Below are 25436 nucleotides of genomic sequence, written 5' to 3' on the forward strand. Positions count from 1 at the left end.
TCATTCCCACAGGCATTCTTGACACACCAGTACATCTTCAGAATATATAATCAACATTTTTTCCATTGAGTTAATTTTTTTAAGTGAAAGAAAAGGACCAAGTTCAGCTAAAATAATTTCAGTATTTGAAAATACTGAAACTACAGGTGGGTTATCCATCTCTCCTGTACAACCACTTCCCTAGCCAAGAATCTACCATCAATAATTGGCTCTCCAACTTTAGTCAGATTATTTAATTCCCATATTCTAAAATCATCTGACCACCCCCCTGGATTGAATGTTTTATGCCACACTAACTATTGCAGACCCTCCAAGTGTCCCTATTTTCCAGGGACAGTCCCAGATTTCCAGAAGCCATCCTGGTTTCTGATTTAATCTTAGAATGTCCTGCTTTTCCTTAGGACGTCCCTATTTTCATGGGAGAAATGTTGAAATGTCTCTATTTTCATCAGAGAAATGGTGGAGGGTATGCTATTGATATTAATGTATATAATCTTAGATATAATTCACAATAAATCTAGACGTATGACTAATATACCTAGAGGACTTGCTGCATGTTTCTATGTTAACAAATAATCCTCTTTCTGAATGGTTTTGCCCAGAAGTTTTGCTTGTGAATTTTTTAATTTTATTAGAAATATCTATTCTTGTGTTGTAGCAGTGTTTACATTTGGTAAGGCCCCATGATGTTAAAGGCTCGTTCTAGATTAATGAAGACACTCTGCTAATTAGTCAGTTCACAGGCTAAGTCTACACAATTTATGCATTCCTTCAATCTTTTTTGTTTCTCTATGTCTTGGGAACCACAGCCTTGACATCCAGCACCTGCCAGCACTTGATTTACCATTATTATAGATTGTGTTAAGTGAAGGTTGTAGAAGAAGATGATAAATGTACCAATGCGCCTTGAATTCTCAAATGGCAAAACTTCACAAAGGGCTCCCCTAACACAGAACTGTGCATTAGCTTATCTATTTGTTTTGTTTTGTTTGTAGGGCTTTCTGACCCGCTCAACTTATAAGATACCAGAATCTTGTACATTTTAGGACTTGAAAACATCTGCAAAATAAAATACAGGGGGGAAACCAACAACATGAATGGCTGTGTCACTCTACTGGGAAAGTCTGTGTCAATGTTTTAAACACCCAAAGCATGGATGGGGAACCTTTGGCTCTCTAGATATTGATGGGCTTCAACTTCTCCAGGCTGCGTCAGGGATGATGGGAGTTGGGAGTATATCAACATCAAGACAGCCAACAGGTTCCTACCCCTAGTCTAAAGCATAGCACCACAGATGCTTGCTGGATACCTAAGGGTGGGATTTCCACAAAATAGTTGTGGTAATGGTAAAAGCCCTGCCCTAGGTGGTCGCAAACTGTACCTCAGAAGTGTGTCAAAAGCTCCTTTCCTGGGCCTGGGGCTCAAATAGGCTGGTCCCAAGTTGTTTAGGGCTTTATATACCAACATGGTTTTCCCAGTAGTGTTGAATGGAAGTGAGAGCTGGACCATAAAGAAGGCTGATCGCCAAAGAATTGATGCTTTTGAATTATGGTGCTGGAGGAGACTCTTGAGAGTCCCATGGACTGCAAGAAGATCAAACCTATCCATTCTTAAGGAAATCAGCCCTGAGTGCTCACTGGAAGCACAGATTGTGAAGCTGAGACTCCAATACTTTAGCCACCTCATGAGAAGAGAAGACTCCCTGGAAAAGACCCTGATGTTGGGAAAGATTGAGGGCACAAGGAGAAGGGGACGACAGAGGATGAGATGGTTGGACAGTGTTCTTGAAGCTACCAGCATGAGTTTGACCAAGCTGTGGGAGGCAGTGGAAGACAGGAGTGCCTGGCGTGCTCTGGTCCACGAAGAGTCGGATACGACTAAATGACTAAACAACAACAAATACCAACATGAGCCTATGTAATACCATAGAGGGATGTGGGTGGTGCTGTGGTCTAAATCACTGAGCCTCTTGGGCTTGCCGATCAGAAAGTTGGTGGTTCGAATCCCCACAATGGGGTTAGCTCCCGTTGCTCTGTCCTAGCTCCTGCCTACCTAGCAGTTTGAAAGCATGCTAGTGCAAGTAGATAAATAGGTACCACTCTGGCAGGAAGGTAAATGGCATTTCCGTGTGCTCTGGCTTCTGTCATGGTGTCCCATTGTGCCAGAAGTGGTTTAGTCATGCTGGCCACATGACCTGGAAAGCTGTCTGTGGACAAATACCAGCTCCCTTGGCCTGAAAAGCAAGATGAGCACCACAACCCCATAGTCACCTTTGACTGGACTTAACCGTTCAGGGGCCCTTTACCTTTTTTATGTGGTACCTTAAGCATTTTCTTGTCTTTATGGTAAGCATTATTAAATGGGCAAGACAAACTATACGTTTAGCAGATAGTTGAATAAAATGATGTTACTCTCAACAGATGGGAAAAACGCTAGCTTCTGGTGATCTGATATCCACAGATAAACAAGAACAGTTGTAGACTTGAGTAACAGCACTGCCATATATGTGGGTGACTTTTGTGTAAATCCAGGGCATTAAAGATTCCTGACATGTTTCTCACTGAGATGTCAAATAACTGCAACCCTCCTCCCCAATTTTATTTGACAGCAAGCGACTATGTCTTTGAGAAATATGCTGGGTACCTCATCATTTAATTAATTGTGTTACTCTTTGGAAAGCAACAACAAGGTCAACTCTTGACAAGCAAACTTCTGCAACCATCCTGCTCAATGAAAATTCACTCAGCATATTGGTATTCATCCACATATCTGAGACCTCCTTTTGCCTCAGTAAGGGGTTTATTATCATTTTTCTCGATGCTAAATTTCTGCGTTCTCCTGCTACAAGGAGAAGAAGGAAGGAAGGAAGGAAATGGTACGTCAGGCTGAGAGATGGCTTGTCACATTTCTGAAAGCTACATGTAGGCAGGTGAATTCATGGATCCATTTCAGATGCTTAAGGTCAGCTGTTTGTCAGGGACTCTGTTAAGAGTTTGATCACAACAAACAAGTGCCTCAGCAATAACTTTAACTAGCTAAATTTTGGGAGATTTTTGTGTTCTATTTAAATAAACCAATGGCCCTTATAGCTGGCCCTTGAATGTCATGGCCTGCCACCATGGGGAGGGGTGAGGGTTTAGGATGGTTCCCCTAGAGCCTTGGATATAAGCTCTCTGAACATGTCACTCTGCATTCTCAATCATAATACACATCCCTTTAATTTTAAAGTATTTAAGATGCAATCTTCGTTGTCATCAAAACCTGTTGCAAGAGTTGGTATGTGACAGGTTATTGAATCATTGCTTCAAAGGAGAGCTCTCTCCCCACTGGTCTGATGCACCTCCCAAACAATTATGTACCACATCCAGCAATATAGCAATATTGTTATTTTATAAAATATATTTGCATAGATTAATAGTTTTATGTTGCCTTTGATCATCGTGCAACTGCTTACCTAGAACTAGTCTGATTTCCCATAGTGTTTCTTGCTTATCTTAAACACCCTGTAACCTTTCAAAAGACAGTCAAATAGGGCAGTTTTGCTGAGCACTAGAAATGCTTAGAAAATTCAGTATATATCAATGTCAGAACAGATATTTACTTAACCAACAGAAAGTGTTGAAGCTTGACTTAACATTATTCTTCCTGATGTAAGATGCCAAGGAGAGTATGAAATAAATGAGAAAACGTAGTGTTGTAGAACTTGGCTTTCTCTGTTTAGAGAATTTAAGCCACATTAAATACTTAACATTCAGAGCGATGAAATAAAATACAGACTCTCCATAAGAAGCTGGAAATTTTTTGAAAACGGAGATGGAGATATACAGAAAAGCTGCTTTTTCATCTTCCCACAAGTATGCTACACCCCACATAATAAAGAGTTACATTTCTACCAATAGCATAATTACAACATTAAAGAGCTGAGCTCTAAAGAATGGCATCGTCAAGAGAGTTTCAGTGACTGCATTATACCCATTTTGCACATGGCTTTAATTAAGAACAGAAACTAAGACCGGGGCAATAAAGAAAACAAGCACATTACAAAAAAATAAATAAAACAAATTACCGTACAGATTCTTAACACATTTTCCCATGGGCTTTGCTGAACCAGACTCTAAAATGTCCTCTTCCAGCCCAATAATATGTTACATCCATCTCTATAATCTATCTATCCCCTGAATCTTGTGAAATGTTTATGACTATTGCTGTCACTAATTTGTTTAGTGATGCTATTTCCCATGTTTCCCCAGAAATCATGTTATGGGAAAACTATTCCATGCCACCGTCATAGTCACTTCCTAACATTCTGTCACACTCCAGTATGATTGACAGCTTGATCCTATGCAGTTTTTAAGTCCCATGTATTACTGCTATGGAAAATACTCATAAACACTTTGTTTCAAGGCTTAAGAAGGCTTCCCCTGCTATTTTGTTTTGTTTTGTTTTATGGGAAACAAGAGGAATTCAGTATTAACAGGACAGTCTTATGCATGTTTAATCATAGTTCAGTGGGACTTACTCCCAGGGTGTAACATGGAGCGGGGCCTACCAGAGTGATCGCCCTGGGTGCATTTTTGGGGGGAGGGGCGCTGGTCACGCCACCCTCCCTGAACCAACCCTGTGTCACTTTGTGAGGCTGGGATCATTCCAGCCTTGCAAAGCGGCTTGGGGTTGGTGTCACTCCATCATCGCTGTTGACATCGAGGGCTGGGCTGGTGCACGGTGGGCTCCTTTCGCCCTCTGCACCTGGCCCCAAACCACAGGCCAGCCCCCGCAGTGTGTGCGCGCACCCTGGGCATTATTAAAGCACGCCCCGCACCTGCTTAAGACCCAATGAAATAATTTGGAGAACGAGGGTTGGGAATGGGGTAGAGGTAGACAGATCTGTCCTCAGTTTCTCATTTCCCCAGTCTGGGTTCTCACCCAGTGCCCAAACAAGCTCTCAGCAAAACCCCAAAAGTCTCACAACAAGAACAGTTCCTAGAAACAGTGGACATCACCCTAGTATAGTGGTACCTCAGGTTAAGTACATAATTCGTTCCGGAGGTCTGCTCTTAACCTGAAACTGTTCTTAACCTGAAGCACGACTTTAGCTAATGGGGCCTCTCGCTGCCGCCACGCCGCTGGAGCACAATTTCTGTTCTCATCCTGAAGCAAATGTTCTTAACCTGAAGCACTATTTCTGGGTTAGCGGAGTCTGTAACCTGAAGCCTATGTAACTTGAAGTGTATGTAACCTGAGGTACCACTGTATCGCACTCTAGACTTGCTTTTCCAAGGTGTATGGCACTTCCTCAAGTGTCACCCAGTTCCAGATGCAGAACGTTTGAGTTTCCAAGGTGGTTCAAAGGATGGGAAGAGGGGCTCCATCCACCCCACTTTCTTCACTCTTTGTCCTCTGCTTCTCCTCCTCCTCCTCCATCTCCAGTGGTGTTGGGGAGGAGTCTTGCCAGTCCCTCTTCTCTGCAACATCCGTTATCCCCTTCTACACCATTCCAGAGGGTTGGGGGGCTCTCCTCTCAAACAGTAAGTGGCACTGGGGGTTACTGTGGGGATGGGAATCAGGAGCCATTTTGGTTAAACCAACAGCCTTGTGGACAAAAGGAGACTTTCTGTCCCGTAAGGCGACATCTGAGCGCAACCCAGGGTGTTCTTACACATGTGGCATGCACAGAAGACCAACCCTTTTAAACACTAGCCACCTTTTCTGCCTAGCATCCTCTGTACCCACCAAAAACTGCTGAATTGCAGAATAATCTTATATTGTTAAGAGTAATTAAGTTTTCGGATCAAATTAGCCTGAAAGGCTAAGTTTAATAATGTGTCTAAGAAACATGGTTTTGAATTGGGTAATTTATTGGGATACATTATTACCAAAGTATTCCGTATGAGACGCTATATTTGTCTATATAACAAAAATAATGTGCATGCCGTTAAATTTAAAAAGGTCTATTAAAACTACAGCGAGGGAATAAGCGTTACAAATTACTGTGCAGCCATAACAACAATAAACTTTTTTGTGGCTTAAATCTGCTAATAATAACCTTGCAGAATTCAAATATGGGGTATGAGCCAAAGTCCTGTTGATGTCAGCTATTCAACTCTCTCCCATTTAAAACAACAGGACATATAAATGTACTCAGTTTTGGCTGGATTGTGTTGAGATCTCCCACTATTACTAGTAATTTAATCAGCAGCTCTGTCTTCTCCTCCCTAGCCACCAGCTTCCTAGTTTATTCAGAAATGATTCATTCATCCTCACCCCCGCAGCCGGAAACAATTCTATTTAATCACAATTATTAACCATGCTATTCATTCTACATCCAGTGTGGTGTTGTGTAGTGACTATAGCAAGGGGCAGGGAGTTGTGGCCCCCTATAAATTGTTAGACGACAACTCCCATCAGTCCAGACCATTGGCCATGCTGGCTGGAGCTGATGGGAGCCAGATTCCAGCAATATTTGTAGGGCCACAGGTTCTCACTTGACATACAGTGGTACCTCGGGTTAAGTACTTAATTTGTTCCGGAGGTCTGTTCTTAACCTGAAACTGTTCTTAACCTGAAGCACCACTTTAGCTAATGGGGCCTCCTGCTGCCGCTGCACCACCGGAGCACGATTTCTGTTCTCATCCTGAAGCAAAGTTCTTAACCCGAGGTACTATTTCTGGGTTAGTGGAGTCTGTAACCTGAAACATATGTAACCTGAAGCGTATGTAACCCGAGGTACCACTGTATTAAGAGTGTCAGGTTGGCATCAAGGCAACTCAGGTTCACATTCCTACTTAACTAGCCTAGACTACCTTTCCAGGGTTGTTGTGAGAATAAAATGGGGGGAAGATGAGCATGTATGCATAAATGAACTCCCTGGAGGAATCTATATTAAATAAATAAGTAAATATCCCCCTCCTGCCAAAAGTGACAGTAGCACAAACAGATCAATCTTCATTAACCACTTCTGCGTCTTCTCCAGCCAGTCTCTTCTAGCCAGTTGTTTTTTATTGGCGAAATAATGTGCAGAACATTTTGTGAATTTCCAAAAATGCTTAACATAATAATTACCATTCAGATATAAATCATACCTCTACTCTAAATTTCAATACTGTTTTCCACTGTATCATTTATGTATTTATTTCATATACAACTCACCATTTACGATGACATCTGAAGGCAATGAGCCATGTAAAATAGCACATAGAAGATTCAAAAAAAGGGGGGGGGATTCATATGAAATATACAACATCCCCCCTCCCAAAATCCAAACTTCAAACACAATAAAAGTAACAAGCACTTAAAAACATAGGTTATTTCTAGCACTATTTCATATTAAATAAAATGAGTCCTATCCCAGGCATATTCAAGAGTACACCAGTGAAATAAGTGAACCGATTTACATGAGGTTGTTCTGAGTAGGACATACAATGAGTTAATCACCCATTAATCTGTTTTACAATCCTGATGACACTTAATACTTTCATATGTTTCATAATAACTGAGCGTTTAAAAATAAGTGACTTTGGATTTAAAACATTAATCGGGAGTATTTAGAATACGAGACCAAATGACACGAATTCTCATGTGAAAATGCCATAGTCAACATTCTATCATTTCTTACCCTGTTCTTGCCCTCTCTGACCCTCTTATTATGTTTGTTAATTTAATCATATAAACTATATCCCATATTTTTGTTACCCAGCTCTCTACTGAAGCTCTGTCCCTCCCTCCCCCATTCCTGACATACAGTCTTCTAAGCTACTATCATCCAGTCTCTTCTGTAGTTGTGTCAGGGATCCCACACCCTAATTTGCAATGTGAAGTGGGAAGGGGGCTTTCGAGTTTTGGACCTGATGGGTCTTGCCTGTAAATTGGTGAGCTAAGAGCTCCCTGAGGACAAAGGAACTAAAAGATGGCTCAAATTTTCATGCGCTGAGCATATTTTTCTATGTGCATGTGAGATGGGAATCGTATTTATAAGGAGCTAGGGAAACACTGGTTGATAGGCCGTGGGTGGCTCCTCAACAACAATAAAATGACAAGGGCATGAGGACATAATTTTATTGTCAAATCTGTCTCCTATTCCCCTTGCAGAGAGACAATCCCCAGAGTGGTTTAACAATCTACCCCTCTTCCAAGGGAACCCTGAGAATTCTAGCTGGGGGGGGGCAATAGGGGCTTCCTAACAACTCTCAGAACTATTAATAAACCCAGAATTCTTTGGGGGAAGCCATGATTGTTTACAGCAGTATGAAGGCTTTCCCCCCTAGCCAGAACTCTCCAGAACTCTGCCACCTCTCAGGTGGGCACCGTTGCCATTCTAAGAGAATGAGGGAGGTGTTCATGGTGAGTTCTGGCACCTCTCTTTCTAGAAAAATACTACTGAGTGGCATCATAGTGCTTTTAATGCATGGTGTGAATGTGACCTAAATTCAGTGGTGGACTTGGGTATTATGGCACCCTGTGCAAAACCAAAATTTGGTGCCGCCCCAGCCCTCATGCTGCCTTCTGAAAGGAGGGTAAAGAGGTGACCAGCTTTGGGAAGGAGACACGAGGGCTCTGGGACAGAGTCCTAGAGCTGTCTCACCTCCTCCCCAAATCTTAGAAAGCGCTAACTAGGCTTTGGGAAGGAGATGAGAGGACTTTAGGACCCTGTCGGAGCCTCACACCTCCTTCTCAAAACTCCAGTGCCTCACTTACCAGGTTTTGAGACAGTGCCCCTTTGGCCCTGTGCCCAGTGCATGCTTGCCCAACCCTAAATCTGCCCCTAAATTGCACGTCTCTGCAGTACAAAGTTCACTGTAGTGAATGTCCACCTACATATGGCAAACCCTCCTACTATGTCAGCTGTTAATTAGCTATCAGTGTGCAGAATCTTGTTAAATGTCTGGCCATGCCATCCACATGGCACGAGAGAGGGTGGTGATCGGAAATGGCAGTACCATTGTACAAGATAGCACAGAGACGAGAAAGGTTTTCCAGTTGTCGCCTCCTCCTCCTCTAAAACCTGACAAATAGCAGGGAAATTATTATTTCCCAATGTTTTTGTCAATTTTGGATAGCGGTTTGATGCAGTACCTCTCTGAGTTATTACCTTTTGCTTGACATGCGTCTGAATAAGATTCTCGCTCCTCAAATGAGACTGAATAGCCGTTTTTCATGCAAAATGCCCATGCTGACATTCAAAGAACGATTTTTGCCTATTTGTGGTCGAAATGTGCAGATACTTAAGCAGATCCTGTTATCTGGTGGTACAGCAGAAACATTATGCTGTGATTTAGAGGGCTGAAATCTAACCAAGATGGATCGTCGGAGGCACATTAAAATGAATACTTAGCAAAAGTTTGTGATCGAAGCAGCTATATTCATTTCTCATCTGTCCTTCCCCCTGCCCCACTTAGCTTTCTGGTGTGTGTGTGTGTTTTATTTTTTTAAAAAAACACTACTGCTATACGTTATACAAATATGATAAGCAGAAATGACCTTTAATACTGAAGTGGTATTTTTTTTGGGGGGGGGAGTGGGGTCAGGAGAGACATGGGCTATAATCTTAAAGCCATAATATTGTGATGTGCATGTGGAGTTAAGAACCTTTGGAAGTTTCTACTCCATAAATGTACTGCAAATGTTGACTGCTGCCAATAATAATAATGGGCAGAACAGTTCTATGGATTAGACTGCCCCTGACATACCCCCACCCTCCTCGACAACAGCCTCTCTGCCATTCTTCTGAAAGCATAGGGTTGGTCTCCAAATGTAAATTCCTTAAATAAGCACTTCAGAGGAACAGGCAATGCACAAACCTTGCTCTTTCCTTGAATGATGTAACATTTGCGTTGTGTTTATTTCCCCCTATATCAGGGATATGTTGATGGGAATGAGCAGATCACAAGGGGGAGGGTGCCAGAGCACATGCTTTATATAGGGATCAGTTTTCTTACGTTTCCAGTCAAATCTTTCCATTTGTTTGTTTATTTATAAGATTTTGTACTCACCTGTCACCATAAGGTCCCAGGGCAGGTCACAATAATATAACCATATGTTATAAAAACAACTAAAACGGTTTCAAACTATTTTATGAAAAGATTCAGGTAATATCAGATACCAGGTGATGCAGAAGACCTTATTTTTGAGACTCCACAGAGCTGCCACCAGTAGATAATATTGACCAAGGTGGACATTAGCCTAAGCTGGTAGAAGACAGTTTCCAGTGTTTGTAAGCAGGTCCCTGTTTTCATTACTGAAAATCTGGAAAGTCTGCTGAATCGGCCCACAGTCAACAGTTGGAGGGTTTATCAAAGTATTACTCAGAGTAGACTCATTGAAATGAATAGACCTAACTTAGTCATGTTCATTAATTTCAATGGGTGTAACTCTTGAATAAAACTTAGTTGACTACCACCCAGTGTTTCTTCAGAGGAATACCGAGGCGTGCTAAAGCTTACGAAGATTGCTCCTTGGCGTTTTGCATTACGTACAAACATTCTCCTTGCTGTTAAAAAAACCCCCAGTCCTTCATCACTTTCACAAACACTGTCAATATTTTGAAAAGAAGCAGCCAGGCAACTCCAAGCGAAGAAGGTATTTCTGGAGAAATGCTGATGCGGTGATACCATTCCCTGGCAATCCATTAGTATGCGGTGTGTGTCTTTTTGCTGCATGACACCTTGTCAAGAGATAGAAAAATGTCTCTTCACCCCACCCCAAATAATAACATAGATAAAATAAGCAGAGCTGGCAGGACAGGAACAATTGCATATTCCTACAGCAATTGATTAAATCAACCCCAGAATTACTGTCTCCTTAGATGTGTCTCGAACGTTGCAATCTCAGGAAAGGCATAACTGCCTAGTAGATACGCTTCAAAATGGGGGGAAAGCCAGTTATCTCTCTGATTGGCATTTTTGAGGGTGTTGAAAACGAACTCTTCCCCTGAAAACTTGCTATAATGGGCCAGACTCCCCCAAGCAGCACACAAGGGATGCATGCTAACGCCCTGTGATTTCACAGAATCAACGAATCTTAGAGTTGGAAGTCTAGCAATGCAGGAATCTCAGCTAAACCATCCATGACAGATGGCCATCCAACCTCTGCTTAAAAACTTTCCATGAAAGAGGCTCCACCACCTCTCGTGAGAGTCCATTCCACTGCCGAACAACTCTCACTGTCAGAAAGTTTTTCCGAATGTTTAGTCGATACCTATACAGTGGTACCTTGGGTTAATAACTTAATTCGTTCTGGAGGTCCGTTCTTAACCTGAAACTGTTCTTAACCTGAGGTACCACTTTAGCTAATGGGGTCTCCCGCTGCCACCACGCCATTTCTGTTCTCATCCTGAAGCAAAGTTCTTAACCAGAGGTACTATTTCTGGGTTAGTGGAGTCTGTAACCTGAAGCGTCTGTAACCCGAGGTACCACTGTATTTATAATAGTATATCTCGCTAGTGAGTGCATCTGTATGAGTGAAAAGACCATCCTGCCCCTTGAACCTGCATTATAATGCTTTCCTTCCTTGCCAAGCCCTGCTGACACAGGGCATTCTGCTGGTATGCTATGCAGCATGCACAGGAACATGCTGCCTTAAACTGAGCAAGGCCATTGGTTCATTGGTGTCTACACTGATTGGTGGCAGCTCTCTGTGGCTGGAGGCATTCCTACCTAGAGACGCTGAGGATTCAACCAGGGAGACCTGATCCATGTAGAGAAGTTGCTATGGCCCTTCCCAGTATACCTCCTCCACCTGTGAGGGCAACATCTCTCCAAGTGCATCAAGTAGCTTGTGTACTGAGAGTGCCTATGAAGATGCAGGCCACTGTTAGAATTCCTGCTCCATGATTGCAGTCATGGGATTTTTGTCTATCACATGACGGTATATGTTTTGACTCCACAGAGTGGGAAGTGACGGAGACAGGATGTTTGTGTTACTGTGTCCGTGAAGTGGGACTACTGTCCTCCCCCCCCCTTTGCTGTTTGATGCTAGAGAGAGAGGGAGCCATGTTGCAGTGCTCCGTGTGTGTTTATATGTAAAAAAGTAGATTAGCCAAAATGCTGAGTTGCTGAGGTCTGTTACGCATGATGGGCAAACTCTGCGGATCCCTAAGTGTGCTGGTGTCTGTTGGCACCAATTGCTGTGATGTTTGGGCTGAAGAAAGCTTTTGAAGCTCCCGAATGAAAGACCAGGAGGGAGAGAACACGCCAGTCGGGCATGTGTCTCTGCCAGGGTCCTACTTGAGTGTAGGCTGAGCTCCTGACAACCACTGGGTACTGCAGTATGAGGAGTGGGGGGCCTCAGCTTCCTCTGAAGGGCCTGAGGTGCTCCATTGGGCCTGACATGTCCCTGATGTGCCTTGTGACTGGGCACAGGGCTGGGGATGGCGTAAAGAGGATGACAGTAGAGTCCTGTGGGAAGTTCTTTTTACTCTGCTCCTTACTCGCAGCCATGAAAGGATCTCCCCCTACGAAACCGCTTCTCACTACTCCCATTTTTTTTCCATCCCCCCCTCTTATTTTCAGTTAATTCGCATTACATGTTAATTGCCATACACCTTCATCATTATACGTAACATGAATACAGTGGTACCTTGGGTTAAGAACTTAATTCGTTCTGGAGGTCCATTCTTAACCTGAAACTGTTCTTAACCTGAGGTACCACTTTAGTTAAATGAGGCCTCCTGCTGCTGCCACGCTGCCGTCATGCGATTTCTGTTCTCATCCTGAGGTAAAGTTCTTAACCCGAGGTACTATTTCTGCGTTAGTGGAGTCTGTAACCTGAAGCGTCTGTAACCCGAGGTACCACTGTATATATTATTTCTGCAAATTCCCCACATCTAACCCTGCAACCACCTCCCCTTATATCCAAATGCCCGTCTGACTTCCTTCACCCACATGCGTGATATCCAACTTCTTACTTAATAAAAACCTCTAATATTGTGTTCATTTTTATTCATTGCAATAGTCATTCATCTATTAAAAAAAGAGAGGGAAACATAACTTTTTAACTTAATGGGTTCAGTCTATACTTGTCCAGAGATTTGTATGGTGATTTTGCAAAGGACCCCTTGAAGATCTGAGCAGGATCTGACCACAACCAAGCACTGTTTAACAATAAGTCAATTTGATGCCAACAGGAGAGATTTAAGTATGTGCTTCTCTCCATGTATCGAAGTTAATGGAACTTGACGGTGCTGAAATTTGGCTTATGTTTAGGATATTAGTCACCTAAACTGATTATTTCTGCTCTGAATACTCCGCAGGTGCTTCTACCTCCACCCTTAAGGTACATATTTCCAAACAATTAAATTTTTGTTGTGATGTAATGGCTCGGCGTTGTTGTTTTGGGACACCGCCTGGTTGGAAAGTTCACCTGAATGTCTTTTTTCAAAAAAGTTCACGCAAATTCAATAGTTACTCTACTTGTCTTTTGATAGCTCCCTTCCCAATGGGCAACTTGTCGGGCTGAATGGATAAACAAGCCTTTATTATTTGTTTATCTGCATTCTCTCTCTGCTTGTGAGGCTAAGTAGAGATCTCCTTACATCCTGGAAGCTTGTATTTGTTGTTCTTTGTCTGTGGACAATTGAAAACTGTATTTTAATTTATGTTTAAACCCAAGTTTGCTTTTTGAATGAAAATAGGAGCATTATCCACAGGGAAGGCTCGTGACCGACTATCAGGCAAGAATGAAGTACACACCAGATAAAGCTCCCAGCTTATACACCCTCTGGGATGAAATTATAGAAACAGATTTAGAAATAAAAGTCGTTATTTGTGCTGTGAAGTAAGCTTTTTTTAAAAAGAAAAGAAGGAGGAGGAAAGGAAAAAAAGATCGGTTTCTGCAGAAGAAAAGAATTTCTGCCTCCAGGATCTTATCAGCGCAGCCTTAATTTAGCAAAATCCTTCTTACGCCTAAGCCCCACATATAGTAAAAAGCAAGGAAGCTAAGCAATAGTAGGAACCTTTCTTTCCTTCCTAAAAATCCTATTTTTAGAGGAAAGCCTCCTACTGAAACAAGGTGTCGCTAAATGTTGGATGGAATATAAATCTTTTACAATGCTGCTTGCTCATTTTGATTGCTTTCTTTGATTCCCTCCAATGCTTCCTTTAATAATTTAAATTTATTTATTTATTTCTTCAGGTACCTTTTCTTGGCCGATATTTTGAGGTTTCTTTCGGCATATTGATTTTGATCTTTGATATTGCAGCTGTTCCACAATAGCCCATGTCAAGGACAGACAAGTATCTGATATTTACACTTTGGACCAGTGCTTGGAAAGTACATTTTAAAAAGGAACCAGTTCCAGTTCAACTCCATCCTTTCACAAAATTAACTAGTTTCATTCTAGTTTAGTTCAAGTTCTACCCCTCTCCAAATGAACTTAATTCATCTTTAATTCATTCAACAATATTGGGAGCTACTTCTGAATGTGGTTTGGAAAATTCCAAACAAGTTCATCCCAAGCAAAGAGGCAATGTATCACCAAAACAGTGGGCAAATAAGGTATATGGTATAAAGTACAGTGGTACCTCAGGTTAAGAACTTAATTCGTTCTGGAGGTCCGTTCTTTTTTTAAAAAAATATATATAATTTTTTATTAGTTTTTTTAACATATCATTTTCAACAATAATTAAACATACTTTTACATCTTATTCAAATTTTTGACTTCCATCAATCCTGTCTGAAAATTTTCCAATCTAATCTCTCAGTATGCATTTCTTATCTTCCCTATTACATTTCAAACTCATAACCAATATCTCTATCTTTTTCTACTTTGTAACACTTAATATATTTCTCCTTACAAAACTTCTTGTAGTCCTACTAGCGTAATTTGTTGATTACAGTTGCTCTTCAAATAATTCATATACTTCTTCCAATCTTCTGTAAATCACTGGTCCTGCAGGTTTCAAATCCTTCCTGTCATTATGTCCAATTCTGCATAGTCCATTAATTTCATCTGCCATTCTTCTTTCGTCGGAATTTCTTCTTGTTTCCATTTCTGGGCTAACAATACTCTTGCCGCAGTCGTTCTGGAGGTCCGTTCTTAACCTGAAACTGTTCTTAACCTGAAGCACCACTTTAGCTAAGGGGGCCTCCCGCTGCCACAATGCCGCCGGAGTACGATTTCTGTTCTCATCCTGCAGCAAAGTTCTTAACCTGAGGTACTATTTCTGGGTTAGCGGAGTCTGTAACCTGAAGCGTCTGTAACCCGAGGTACCACTGTATATGCATATGGCAATTTAGATGTATAGAATATTTATACAATTTTAGAAATAATTGCCATAATGTAAACATTTTTTTACAAAGCACATCTCATCCTAGTGTAGCAGGAAACTTGGGTTCCTGTTTCATCTGCAACTTCTAGGCTCCACCTCTCCCTTCTCAGGATTATTCATCTTTAAAACAAAATTTGACCACCCCCGCATTTAGAAAGGCACCTGCGTAAGCTAAATTTATCATCTTGCCATCTGCGCTATTGGAAGGCAGATACAGAAAGATTCCCCACGGTGAGCGGATCTGCCCATGGTAGAGAGGTCAAATTGAAACTGTGGGCCGTGTTCTTTTCCCAGTGCAGATTTTATTCAGGAACCAGAGCCTCCCTCATAATGCCGCTTGTACAAAAAGTACCAGGGTGGACGGAGGAATATGTTTTAAGTTACCTCTTGTCTGACTGGAATCCCTACGTCACCAGAAATGTAGCTAGTTTTTGTGCAACAGCCGTAAGTCAAAGAAAGCAAAAGACTACATGGCTCCACAAACAGTCATAATCTGACACAGCTCACAGTAAAATTCTTCTTTTTTTTTTTTAAAAAAAAACAACTTTTAATGGAGTTTATATTTCCTTGGATACATATTTTAAATCTATTGAATTAGTATACTGATTGTTAAATTCCACTTTGACCATTTTAATGTTTATGGAAAAATGATGCTGAATTTCTGATTTTAATATGCTGGCTGTTTAGCCGTAATAATAAACATTCATATCTTTAAAACAGACAGTCCTCCAAACAGAGGACTGTAGCCTGTAAAGTAGGACACATGGCAACTATTAATTAAACAACCACTTTCTTATTTCGGTTTAAGGGAAAAGGAAAAGTCAACCTGGTTTTCAACACACTGTAAGCTTGAATAAATTCCTTAAACCTTAAAACTACTGGCCATATTAGATCCTACCACAAATAAGGATCCCTCACGCCAATTTAAAACTGGCTTCAGAGCTTAGGCCTGGTTGAGTGCTAGCTCCAAGTCTATTCTGTTGGGGAGAACCAAAGACAATACCATTGCTCTGAGAAAGCAGCAATGTCAACACAGCCACCAGCAAGGCATTTTGCTCCCTGAGGTGGAGCAGCAAATCCTACCTTTCCCCTCCCAAAAAAATGAATCAAGATGGACCCAAGGCAGGTCAAATTATTTTGGTATCTAAGGCAGAACATCCCACAAGCCTTTCTCTCGACTCCCTGGCAGTAAAAATACAATAAAAGGACCCCGACCATTCGGTCCAATCGTGGCCAACTCTGGGGTTGCGGCGCTCATCTCGCTTTACTGGCCGAGGGAGCCGGTGTACAGCTTCCGGGTCATGTGGCCAGCATGACTAAGCCATGTCTGGCGAACCAGAGCAGTGCATGGAAACGCCGTTTACCTTCCCGCCGGAGCAGTACCAATTTATCTACTTGCACTTTGATGGGCTTTCGAACTGCTAGGTTGGCAGGAGCTGGGACCGAGCAATGGGAGCTCACCGCATCGCGGGGATTCGAACCGCCGACCTTCTGATCGGCAAGCCCAAGAGACTCAGCGGTTTAGACCACAGCACCACCTGCATCCCTGCAAAAATACAATACAATGCTTTAAATAAGTGGCTGTCCTTTCATATCACCAAAACTTTGCTGATGGAGGTAGCCATTTCACTCTGTCTAATGGAAGGGCCAGCATATAACTGATGCAGATGCACACAAACATCTGCATGTGCCACCCTCATCTGCAGGGCAATACCATGTGGTCCTGACTGGAATTGCAGTCACATCATACATTTAAAGAACGATGGTACCACTTTAAACAGGAATGGCTTCCCCCAAGGAATTCTGGGAGCTGTAGTTTGTTAATGGGGAGCTGTAGTTTGTTAGGAGGCCCCTGTTCTCTTCACCTAGCTACAATTCCCAGAGTTGCCATGAAGAGCAATTGATAATTAAACCACATTGGGCTTGGGGGGGGGGACAGGGGGCTATAATAATAATAATAATAATAATAATAATAATAATAATAATAATAATTTATTTATACCCTGCCCATCTGTCTGGGTTCCCCCAGCCACTCTGGGCACCTTAACAACTCTCGCCACCCTTAACAAATTACAGCTCCCAGAATTCTTTGAGGGCAGCCATGACTGTGTAAATTGGGATGATAGTGCTTTAAATGTATGGTGTCAGTGTGGCCTGGATGCATCTTGTCATATGGATGGATATGTATAGCACCACTTGGGACCAAAAGTTGCTGCGATGAGCAACTAGTTGTTTGCAACCATTGCTGGGTTAAAGCTTTTAAGTGTTTCCCCGTTAAGAATGATGGGAGAACATATGGTTGGGTGGTTTTAGCGTCTCAGTGACTCAGTGTAGAGCACTGTACCCTTCAGGTAAACATCACATGGCAACGAAACTGCATTTTCCAAGCCACTACCCTCATTTCGTACTTTCAATTACACCCCTCGTTCTAATTCTGTGCAAAGGTTAACAAACGTGATCTGATGAAAATCAAGACCCGAAGCATTTTGGAGTTGTTGTTATTTAAATCTAACAATTCGGAACACAGTAAACAAAGCTCTCTTGAAATGTTGCTAATAAATCAGGATAGGAAAATTAATGGGAATTCATGAGTACTAAATCAATGCTCATCAGCAGGAGCAATTTAAACCCAACCCTTTGGCTGAAGGTCCATGCAGCTTTTAAAAAAAGAGCAAAAAAGCACAAGAGAGAAGATCTGTACAAGCCATGCCAAAGTGTGAACTCTATTGGAAATCAGTGGAGATTTTGCCTGCAGAACTGAGGCCACAGTCCGAATTATGCTTACTAGGGAGTAACATGGCTTTAACAGCCAGGAGGAAGGCAAGGCTGCCCATAAGCCAAGACTGAACTAGCAAAGACATCCGATTCTATCATCATCATCATCTTTATACCCTGCCCATCTGACTGAGTTGCCCCAGCCACTCTGGGCAACTTTCAACATATATAAACACATAATAAAACATTATACATTTAAAAAATCCCTATACAGGGCTCCCTTCAGATGTGTTCTGGAGGTTGTATGGTTACTTATTTCTTTGGCTCGAGGGTCACATAACATCATAGACTCCAACACTTATCTGATGGAAATAGGGAAATCCTAAGAAAAAAGGGGACATTCTATTATCAAATCAGAAACCAAGATGGCGTCTGTAAATCCAGAACTGTCCCTGGAAAAACACTTGGAGGGTCTGTAATCCTTCTCATCCAAGTATCTGCTTGTTCCCTTGGTCACTCACCTACATCAAAATTGGACTTTCTATAGGGCCTGTTGCAATGTTAGGCAGCAGTCTTGTCATAAGGGACCGGTAAGTACCTTGAACACCATGACCAAGCAGGGCACATTAAAGCCAAGAGGACATTAACCTGGAGTGTTCCCATTCATATAGTGGGAGGATTGCGCTTGTCAAATGTTGGTGACTGCTTCTTATTTCCATCATAATAAATACATGGTCGCAGCATTTGCTTTCAAATCCACACACTGGCAAACCACTTCTGTTGGTGGGTATGTGCGGGAGATCTTCCAGTGCAGGGCAGTGGTTAGAGGGCTGTATTGTGACCTGGGTCCAAATCCCCTCCCATCCATGAAGTTCACATTGTACCCTCGGGCCTATCACCAATGCTCAACCTCACCTACCTGACAGGACAGTGATGACGTGGAGAGCCAGAGACCACTTGGAGGCAAGGGGGGGTATCAATACAATAATTAAATGAATAAATCTGCTACCACCAGATTCCTCTTCTGTGTTAAGAATAACTGGCAGTGGTGTAACAGAGGAACATTACTCTTAACAGTGGTTACAAACAGTGCTATTTTTTGAGAAAAAGAGGTGCTGGAACTCACCACAAACGCCTCCCTTGTTCGCTTATAAAGGCAAACGTGCCCACCTGAGAGGACCCAGAACTGAGTTCTGGCTGGAAGAAAACCCTGCTTACAAACAGAGATATGCAACACAAAATGTGGCAGCTGAAAATTGCTGCTTTTGTGATTTGGAAAATGTGCAGAAGGATCGTGGTCTCCAAGTATGAAGAGACCATTGTAATCCCAGACCTAATAAAACATCTGCCTGTCACAGTCCCTCGTCTATATTTAAACCAGCAGTGCTTTATTCTTTTCTAAATTTACTTGACTGTTAAGCCATTGGCTCGGCATTTATTTTGCGCACACTTCTCGAAGAAGACGTTTGATTTTGTATGAAAGTCAAATTCAAAGCAAACTTGATTGCACAGGCGACACAAGCATCGAATCCCTCTGTAGCCTCTAATAAAAAAAGAGGAAGGAATATGCTAAGTATCTGAAAGGGAGGCAAAGAGAACTGTCCTGGTACATCTCCCCCACCCCCTGGGAATCAAATCAACAGTGAACAACTTTCTTCCTGCTGAGGACTTTGTGTGACTTTCGACTTTCGCTCCACCCAACAGGAATCAGCCAGTTCTTTACAAGTCGTCTCAACTGCTTTGTACCCTTATCCTTCTAGTATTCTGAGTCTTCTTCATTCTTTTTTTTCTTCTTCCATTGCACATTTTACTGCATACTTCCTGTTTTTGCAAACTATCTATCTTCAAAAGCCGCTCAAACTGTTGCTACCCCCTCGTTTACACCCTCTTCCCTGGTGCTCAGAGATGCATTTGCTGATTTGAGAGGATTCCTTCTGCAGTTTCACTCTGTAGTTAACTCAGCAGAAGCTATGCGATAGCACAGGCAGCGGAGTGACTGTCTTTGGTCACGGAGGGTGCTCAGCACTTTTGTGCCAAACGAAAAGCGGAGAGCCCAAGCGTGACTGCTGGCATCACTATGTTTACTTGGCAACGTATCAAGTGCTTGGCAAGATTCGAATAAAAATTCCAGTGGAACTCTACAATGCTCTCTCACAAAGTTCATTCTCTTTAGCAGCAAAAATGCACCCAAGTTAGAAATACACAGGAACACGTAGGAAGCTGCCTTATCTCAAATCTGACCATTGCTCCACCTAGCTCATTATTATCTACACTGACTTGTAGATCCTCAGGCAGAGGGCATTTCAGCCCCACCAAGAGATGCCAGTGATTTGAACCCAATACCTTCTACATGCAAAGCAGACTCTCTGCCTCTGAGCTACAATCCTTCTCCTTCACGTTCATTTATTATAACTTGCCTTTCCATTAAAAGAAGAAGCAAAAGCCACAGAAATCGTAGCCTCATAGTTAAACACAGGAAGATCTGATTATGATCCATATACTATTTAATTATACTCTGCCTTTATCTCCACTGGGCCACAAGGTACCATATGATGCCTTAGTGTTGTAAGCCCTCACTCTTGCCTCATTAACAAAATATCCTCAAACTAATAATACCACAAGTTGAATTGACTGTGTCAGTTCGGTGTGGCCAATATTTTGTTTGAATGCATTTGTCCCATGGCAAGAGCTACTATCTTCCACATCAAAGAGAGGCCTTCGTTTCAGTAGCTTGCCATGGTGTGATAAATACCAGCGCTCAACACAGGAGGGCACATTTACACAAAACATTCCCCACGTGAAACTGATATGGCACTGCTCCTTTGTAGTAACTTTATCACATCACATAATACCTTCATTGCCATTACTGTTTTAGTCTTGTCAAGAACTCCACAGTACGTCGCTGAACAAAATGCGTGCTAATACACGACCAAAGTGCTGTTACACTGTTGGCTTCATTCTGCTGAGAACTGTGGAGCTACTGGAGCAATGGGGCCTAAGGCCATTTTCATAGCGGATAATAAAGGCTGGAGACAGGCATGCACAGGTCATTTTAAATAGCTGCAATGGACAGGTTGGATGCAGGTGACAGGAGCGAGCCAGCAGCAAATTACACCAAGTAAGTTGGAATTAACTCTTTATTAGCAAAAACAAGATCTGCACAGCAGTGTCAGGCTTCATGAGCACACCTGCGGGTATCACGTTGGTGACCTTCGCATAGCATCAGGGAGGCAAATTGTCCAATTTACATTGGGAGCTTGGGCTTGTATCCAAAGCAGCACCAAGTAACTGTCCTATCAGTGCAAGGATTTACGCTTGCCCAATGAGAATTTCCTCCTCCTCCTGTGCTGTGGGTACATTATATCCTCCCAAAATCTGCTCCAGAGGGTTGGGGGGACGGGGACATAATTTGGGGTGCATATGGGGAAATGTCTTGTTGCACAAATGTAAATCCATGGGTTGATGTGACATTTCCTACCACTGTGCTGGATAGAAGCCTATGTGTGCGCAAATTTTTGAGATACTCACCCTTTTCACCTGTCACAGAGATCAGTATTAAAACTTTCATTGGCTTTAATGCAACTTAATTGTTGCTTTACATCTTGAGATTAGGAGGAATGATTAATATAAGCCATTCAACGTTGACTTTCATTTTTAAGTAGTTCAGGCTTTTGTTATAAAATGGATAAAAGGGTTGTACCTATTGAAATGCACACGTAAAGATCTTCAAAAGCACTATCCATACCTTTTAAAAGTTGTCCATGTCACTAACATTAATCTCCTGATGGAACTATTACTATATTTAATGGTATTACTGCAACTTTTTTCCCCTTGGTCCCATTTTCATCTTGCGAAAGTGCTTTGATGTCTAAGTTAAACTCATTGCATATTTGTAACTCTTCTTACAGCGTAAAAGCTTATTTGTGTGTCAAAGGGGGAGGCGATTCATTACTTTCCATTGACAAGAATCACAGAAGAGAATGCACTGCAGAAGTGTTTGATTTTGTGTCTCATTTTACAGTGGCAGAAATAATCAGTTGACAAAGGGAAGGACTGTGAGGATAACCCCAGCTGTGTGCTAAATTAATTAATGCCACCACGTTTCGGAAAATACCTTGGTAATAATTAGGAATAAATTAAAATTTGATCCTGTTTGTTCTAGCGCTGTAAAATGCCTAATTGTAGACAGGAATGGTAATTGTACCTTTGTGGTGGCTGCATGAGGCTCTTAAACACAATGCATAAGAGAGAATATGGTTGAGTCAAGTCCTAGTAAATCAAAAGAGACAGACGTCTAATTCCAAGGACATTCTAAGCGAAACTTCAGTTTCCAAAGAATTAACACACACTTTAAATAACTGGCTAAATGAGATGCCACACTCTAGGATTTCACTGATTAAATAATGTTTCTTAATAAAGCACCTCGTGATGGAGAGCATGCTACCAATTAACAAAGACTACATTTTAATCTAAACACGTCACATTTATATTGTGGAAATATACACAACTGGGAGAATAACCCAAAAGGCTTACGATTAATTTCTCATGGCATATTCATGCCAAAGTTAAGTGCTTTTATAAGTTCCATTGATTTTACAGGGAGAATTGGCCATACACTTAAATCGATGGGATTCGAAAGTGCTTCACTTTGGCTAGATCACAATGTCAGCTTCTAGACTTTTATGAAAGTTTGTTCCCTCTTTCCCCACAACTTGAAGCATTCACCTAGACAAATTCACCTGCAGGAGGAACACATCCATTGCATTTGCAAGCTGCACATAGCTATACCAAGTATTCCCAAGATCACAACAGTGTAGACTGGGGGGAGGGGGGAAGAACCCAACACTATCACTTGTGATTACATAAGACACACAAGCCATTAAGCACAATCAAAGACGTAATCCAATTGTTTTCCATTCAACAAAAAACAAACAAACCCTAAACTTGTGACAGAATGCATGCAACCAAGTAGATTGCTGTACAGAATTTAAGACCCACAGATAAACGAGTTAAGTGGTAAAGCACTTACCATATACTTGGCATCATCAAGCGAAGTTTGCCCAAAGGTCCCGAAAACATTGCCAACAGCTGATTAAAGGATGACCTGGGGTTCTTCTTTCTCCCCTTCTTTTAGTCAGAAGCGCATCATCTGGAATCAGAGTACATTTTGTTCATACTTAAACCTATCCTGTCCTGTTGTCGTTTAAAAAAGACTGCTTGTCAATGAAATAATCAGGCTTGACAAACGGCCACCGAATGTGAGGACGGTGCTTCTTCTTCAGAAGGCTTCTCCATGTGTGTGCGCGTACGTACGTAGGTGACTGATACAGGGCTTGTGTTAGGAATTTAGATTCCATTTCATGAAGCAGGATTCCAGCAGACTGAGTTAAAGAAACAGATGGGAGGAAGAGCAGGACAGATGGGGGGTGGAAGGGGGGTGGTGGAGAGAAAGCAAGCAAAAGGACCGAGGCTGAAACTGTTTTCATTACCTGTGTGTTTTGCGATTATGGAACAACCAGCATTTGGTTTATTGAAACGGGGGGGGGGGGGGACATGAGAGTTACAAAGCAGCTCCGCTTTATGGGAGATTCCATTTTAGGAGGTGCTTACTGGTACTTGGCAGTACTTTTCATTCAAGTTACAGGAATGATACCGAAGTCCTCCAAACCAATTTCTGCGCATGATTATTGAGTGGTGCACACAGCACAGTCACCAGTTTTGTTTACATATTCTGGGTTTCCCCCCCTCTCCTAATGAAATAAAACACCAGCAGGTGTTTTGTACTCATTTGACATCTATGCCGGATCTAAGCAATGCTATCCATCTTTAGGTGCCAGCTAAAGACCTGCCTTTCCCTTCAGGCCTTTGAATGTGAAGGAATTGGCTGACAGATGGCAGAGGTTTTATCTAATTGCACCGAGTTGCTTATTGTGTTTTAATGTTGCCGATTGTTTCATGTGCCTTATTGCTGTAAATGGTCCTGGGCTCATGAAAACGTAAGGACGGCCCTGCTCGGGTAGACCAGTAGCCCCTCTCTTATCCCAGATGCCTATGGGAAACCCACAAGCAGGATCTGAGCACAACACGACTCTCCACTCCAGTGGTTCCCATCAAACGGCTGCAGAACGAAGGGTGGGACCCAAGTCTTTCAAATGAAAATGCAACAAAATGAGAAGGTGTGTGCCAGAGGCACATGGGGGAGGGACTTTGGATCTGTAGGATCCAAAGGCCCCCCCATTCAATCACAGCATACCACAGATAAGGGAGATGAACTACGCCAGTAGCAAATCTGGAATATTTCTCCTCCAGCTGAAAGTAACTTGAGATATATATTTTTTAGGTTCAGTGGAAGAGGGGGAAAGCCATTCCTGCCACCTCCTCGTTTGAGCTTAGAAAGCTACTTCACCACACACCCTAGACTTCCTCGGGATTGCTCTACACTTGAATGGTTGCAGCTACGGAGTGTTCCAGAAGCAACTGAAAATGAATGTACAGGGGAATCAGAGGGATGCTCACAAGTCCGTTCAGCCCTGTTCCACCCCCTGCTCTGCCCCTGTCCCATTCTGCCCCCATTCTGCCCCCTTTTGGTGCCAAAAACAGCACACGGATCAGCAGTCGCTGATTGTGCGTGAGTGGGGAGGTGCCTGTCCTGCAATTTTATTGGTTGTATTTCTCCAAAGAACTCAAAATGGCATACTTGGTTCACCAATGGCCACATTTTATCCTCCCAACAGCCCTGTAAGGGACGTTAGGCTGAAGGACAATGACCAGCCGAAGTGAACTTCATAGCTGGGTGGGGATTTGAACCCCGGCTTCCCAGGGCATAGTCTGACAAACTAACCACTGGACCACACTGCTTCTGAGACACTCACTTAGCAAAATTAGATCCTTCCCCCCACCAAGAATGCAGCTAATTTCAACTGAAACAACAGTCATTATGAAAGTCATCATGGCTGTGACTCATGTTTCATTCGCATCCCCCATGGTGCTTTGCAGCCTGAGTCCACATTTGCCAAAGGTCTTGACCCTCATGAAGTTAAGCTTGCTTTGGGACACTTAATGCATCAAAGGATAATCCTTAGAGGTTAGACAATAATAGATCACTGTTATTCAGCATGGCATAAATTCTTCTCCTATGTTAGCTCAGATGCAAAGCCCACTAAATCCCCAGTTTCCCAGGTAAACATATGGAGAGGTCTTTATAGAAAATTAAACTACCTTTCTTTCCTTCCTTTGCATATTTTATTAACAATTGCTGTATTAAGCTTGCATTGCACATTTTGTAATTTTCCTCTTTCCTTACTGTCCCCCATCCCCTTACATTCAACCACTGGTATTACTACTGTATTATGCCTTTATGCAAGTCTGTAAAACTATTCTTATGAAAAAATGTCAACAAAAGTCTTTAAGAAAAGAAGAAGTTTGCGTTCAAAGGCAAATCAACCTAATTCACACTTCCCC

General features: G+C 42.2%; 1 protein-coding gene across 4 annotated transcripts in view; it reads right to left on the reverse strand.

Moving 5' to 3' along the window:
- The window catches only part of B3GALT1 (beta-1,3-galactosyltransferase 1), a 335884-nt gene that overhangs the window by 67459 nt on the left and 242989 nt on the right, over positions 1–25436 (reverse strand). For all 4 annotated transcript variants that reach the window (XM_083577462.1, XM_083577463.1, XM_083577464.1 and 1 more), the window contains exon 4: positions 23005–23124. The gene's annotated coding sequence lies outside the window, so the exon portion shown is untranslated. The remainder of the gene's footprint in view (positions 1–23004; positions 23125–25436) is intronic.

The sequence above is a fragment of the Podarcis filfolensis genome, assembly GCF_964270895.1.
Source record: "Podarcis filfolensis genome assembly, chromosome: 1".
In the NCBI taxonomy this organism is placed as follows: domain Eukaryota; kingdom Metazoa; phylum Chordata; class Lepidosauria; order Squamata; family Lacertidae; genus Podarcis; species Podarcis filfolensis.